General features: G+C 36.6%; 1 protein-coding gene across 2 annotated transcripts in view; it reads left to right on the top strand.

Annotated features, from left to right (window-relative positions):
• LOC115223875 (serine/threonine-protein phosphatase 2A regulatory subunit B'' subunit beta-like) overlaps positions 1-5,000 on the top strand; it is a 251,862-nt gene that overhangs the window by 43,385 nt on the left and 203,477 nt on the right. The window lies entirely within an intron of this gene.

Below are 5,000 nucleotides of genomic sequence, written 5' to 3'. Positions count from 1 at the left end.
TTTTTCTTTCTCTCTCTCTTTCTCATTTAATGTCGCTTTTCCATGCTGGCATGGGTTGAACTGTTTGAGAAGGACAGGAAAGTCAGAAGAGTACACCAAACTCTGTTGTCTGCTGTGGCATGGCTTTTACATGCCCTTCCTAATGCCCACCACTTTGGAGACTGTGTTGGGTGCTTCTTATGTGGAACCAGCACCAGTGAAGTTACCAAGTAGCTTGCAGGACAAGACCCCTGAACTGAAAGAAGGGAGTTGTATCAAGAGAGCAGAAAAGGTGTCTTGCATTCCTGAAAAACCTCCACAAAGTACTCTATGTTGCCTGCCTGGCCAGTGGAAACCCAGTGGATATAGATGATGGCCTTGCTGTTGAAAAAGAGATCATCGACTTGTTTTGGCTGGTCTCCTTGGGTCTTGGGCAACCAGGATGCATGATTGCATCATCCATACTCTCAACAGTGCGCCTTTAAATATGGTTTCTGATTATAAATATCTTGGGTCATACATATCATCATCTGGAAAAGACTTTCTAACTAGAAAGGGTATGGCCTGGTCAGCCTGTAATGACATGCATAAGATCTGGTCATCAAATCTAAGTAGAGACTTCAAACTTGAAATATTCAAGCCACAGTCGAACCAATTCTACTATATGGCTCAGAAACCTGGACGTTATCAAGAAGCTTGAGAGGCGTTGGATGGAACCTACACTCGCCTCCTTGAGAGCTCAAAATCTCTCGTGGAAGCGCCATCCAACAAAAATGCAAGTATATGGGAAATTACCACCTGTGTCATCTCTTGTGAAAGGTAGGAGAGTCCAGTTTGCTGGACATTGTTGTAGAGCTGAAAAGGAAGTAATTTCTACTCCTTCTCCTCTGGAAGCCATCTACTCGCAATACCAGAGGGTGCACACTCTCCTACTCTGATGTAATCTCCAGGGATACAGGCATCCAGCAACAGGACCTCCGTAATGCTATGATGGACCGTGAAGTCTGGCATAACATAGTAAATTCCATTGTCTCGACCACGGTCGAACAATGATGATGATGAGGATGCTTCCATTGGTCAGTCTGTCTCTTGCTTTCTGGCCCATAATAGTACATCCAGCTTTTATCACGGGTCACCAGAGACCCAAATACTCTTGGGTTGCATGTAATGAGCTCAACCATGTCTCTGCTGTCACCAAAGTGTCTTTCCTGTTGCTTCTAACTGGTAAGAAGCTGTGCACAAATTAAGCACCTGTACAGATCTTCTTGAATAATACGGTATATGATTGCCACACCAACCCCAAAAGCATGCGTGTTGTCTTTGTAGACTCACGATGGTCCTCATCAGGAAAATTGTGTATTTTCTCAACTGGCGCTGATATTCTGACCTCCGTCTCCCTTTCACACATCTCGTCATCTCTCACCTCCTCTCTACCATTCTCGAATCTCTTGTGCCAAAAAAAAAGCTGATGGTCGTCTCATACAAGCTGATCCATAAGCAGGAGTGGCTGTGTGGTAAGTAGCTTGCTAACCAACCACATGGTTCCGGGTTCAGTCCCACTGCGTGGCATCTTGGGCAAGTGTCTTCTGCTATAGCCCCGGGCCGACCAATGCCTTGTGAGTGGATTTGGTAGACGGAAACTGAAAGAAGCCTGTCGTATATATGTATATATATATATATATGTATGTATGTGTGTGTGTGTATGTGTGTGTGTTTGTGTGTGTGTGTTTGTCCCCCTAGCATTGCTTGACAACCGATGTTGGTGTGTTTACGTCGCCGTCACTTAGCGGTTCGGCAAAAGAGACCGATAGAATAAGTACTAGGCTTACAAAAGAACAAGTCCCGGGGGTCGATTTGCTCGACTAAAGGCAGTGCTCCAGCATGGCCGCAGTCAAATGACTGAAACAAGTAAAAGAGTAAAGAGAGTAAGCAATGTGGAGTATGTCATAAGTTTCTCGAGTGTTTGTTGCTCAGTTAGACACAAAGAGACTTGTTGCATTTTGAGCTTCCAAATTTTCTTCACGACACCCAACTGCATTTTACAAACTAGTCAATTGTGACAAGCAGTTTTTGGGAGGGTGGGTTTAAAGTGCTGTTATGTATATGTGTGTGTGTGTGTATATATATATGTATGATATACATACATACATACATATAAGGGTTGCCTTGTTAATCTACAAATAAAGTGTGTGTGTGTGTATATATATATGTATGTATGTATCTTTGTATGTGTGTGGATGTATGCATGTAAATATATGTGAATGCATGTGTATATATATGTATGCATATGTATGTGTATATATATATGTATGTATGTATGCATATGTATGTGTATATATATATGTATGTATGTATGCATATGTATGTGTATATATATATGTATGTATGTATGCATATGTATGTGTATATATATATGTATGTATATATATATATATATGTATGTATGCATATGTATGTGTATATATATATGTATATATATATATATATGTATGTATGCATATGTATGTGTATATATATATGTATATATATATATATATGTATGTATGCATATGTATGTGTATATATATATGTATGTATATATATATATGTATGTATGCATATGTATGTGTATATATGTATGTATATGTATATCTATATATGTATGTAAATGTATGTGTATATATGTATGTATATGTGATAGGTGCATATATATATATATAATATATATGTCTTTGTGTATGTATGTATATATATGTAGGTGCATACATACATGTATGTATGTGTGTGTGTATATATATATTATATATATATATATAGATATATATATATATATATATATATATAAAATAGCACCCTATTTGCCAAAACCTGCTGCCTTTGTGTTCTCATATTACATTGATTAACAACGCAGACAATCTTTCTCAGCCTTTTTCCAATTTAATTAATTAAATAATTAAAAAATAAAATTACATGAATTAAATATATATTAAGAGCTGCTTGACTTTCGCAGCATTTGCAATTATCCTTCTCAACACATCGTTGAGAGTAGACGGGAACAAGAGGGGACAGATTGTGCATGTGTAGACAAATATGTATATATATATTCATATACATAAACACATACTTAGATACATTATACATACATACACTCGTGTATATTATCCTTGCACACACATTCTTTCTCTTCTCTTCTTTCTTTTACTTGTTTCAGTTTTCATATTTAAGTATAATTACAAAATAATTATAATAAGGGTGCTGAACCTAAATGCCTGTATGCTTGAAGTAGACCCCAAATGGTCTACAAACCACTTAAGTTATCTCTCCATTACCACAAGGTTGATCTGAGGAAAATGGACAGAAAGGATTTATAAAATATTGTGGACAACACTATCTCAAGATTTTGTGGTTTACGATATTAAAATTGTTTTCCACTCTTCAGTAATGTAAACCAGTCATAAATAAATGAGAAATACACATATATATATATATATGAATATGAATATAAATTAGAGAAAAACCACCATGTAGCAATTCAACAATGATATAATTAAATCATACTCTTTCTATTTCACTTGTTTCAGTCATGTGACTGCGGCCATGCTGTAGCACCGCCTTTTAGTCGAGCAAATCGACCCCAGGACTTATTCTTTGTAAGCCTAGTACTTATCCTATCGATCTCTTTTGCCGAACTGCTAAGTTACGGGGACGTAAACACACCAGCATCGGTTGTCAAGCGATGTTGGGGAGACAAACACAGACACACAAACACACACACACACATATATATTACATATATATATACGACGGGCTTCATTCTGTTCCGTCTACAAAATCCACTCACAAGGCTCTGGTCGGCCCGAGGCTATAGTAGAAGACACTTGCCCAAGGTGCCATGCAGTGGGACTGAACCTGGAACTGTGTGGTTGGTAAGCAAGCTACTTACCACACAGCCACTCCTGCGCCTATGGTAATACCATTAAGAAAAAAATTAAAGATACCTAAAAACTAAATAAAATTACCTAAAAACTAAATAAAGTATAAAATTTGTTTTTATCAGTCTTAGCTCTGGTCATACTGGAGCACAGCCTTCAAAAATTTTATTTATAAACTTGCAGATAAAAACCCCAGAAATGCTAGAACTCAGCGCAATCACTGCTTGCTCTATCTTGTCTTATCTCAGCTGCGCCTCTTATCAGTATAACTGCTGTGTATGGATCAGTTGCTTTTTAAACTTGTTACTGCGTTAACTTCTGAAAACAGTGACTGAATCCCTATGTGATCATTCAAGCTGCTGGAAACAGCAGCCAAATCTCTCTCAGAATCATACATCGCCATCATCTTAAAAGAAACAAAAAGACGACAGACATGTTAGGGCATATGAGGTGGGTGGGGTGCACTGAAAAGTTCCTGGCTTTGAGGGTATTGTGAAAGGCTCTGTTGGAGGTCCAGTCTTCGGAGTTCTTTAACAGGGTTTAGAAAAACTGAAGGGCCACTGCAATAAGTGTGTGAATCTGAGAGGGGAATATGTTGAATAAAGTCATAATTAACTGATCCCCTTCTTTTCCCCAAAGCCAGAAACGTTTCAGCACCCCCTCGTGTATGCGTATATACAGATGTGTGTGTGTGTGTGTGTGTGTGCAAAAGTAGGTATACAGTTATGTAAAAAAGAAAACATGTACAATACTCATTTATTTTTATCAAAAAAATTTAAAAGTTACGATAAAATTATTCTTATATTTATGATAAATGTATTATTATGCTTAATGTCACTGAAAATATCAAAAATCAGGCTAACTTAAAAATTTTTTTGATAAAAATAAATGAGTATTGTACATATTTCCTTTTTTCCATAACTGTATACCTACATTTGCACCCTTGTGTATATATATATATATATATGTATGAATAAAAAGGGGTTTGTATGATTGTGTATAGCGGGATATATATTATCCAAAGAAATTCCAACTCTGTTTTTTATGTTTTATTTATATTCTTTATAATATTAATGTAGAATATAGAATATATAGTATAAATAATATATA

Source organism: Octopus sinensis, linkage group LG24, assembly GCF_006345805.1.
Source record: "Octopus sinensis linkage group LG24, ASM634580v1, whole genome shotgun sequence".
Lineage (NCBI taxonomy): Eukaryota > Metazoa > Mollusca > Cephalopoda > Octopoda > Octopodidae > Octopus > Octopus sinensis.
This window is presented reverse-complemented; position numbering and strand designations above follow the sequence as displayed.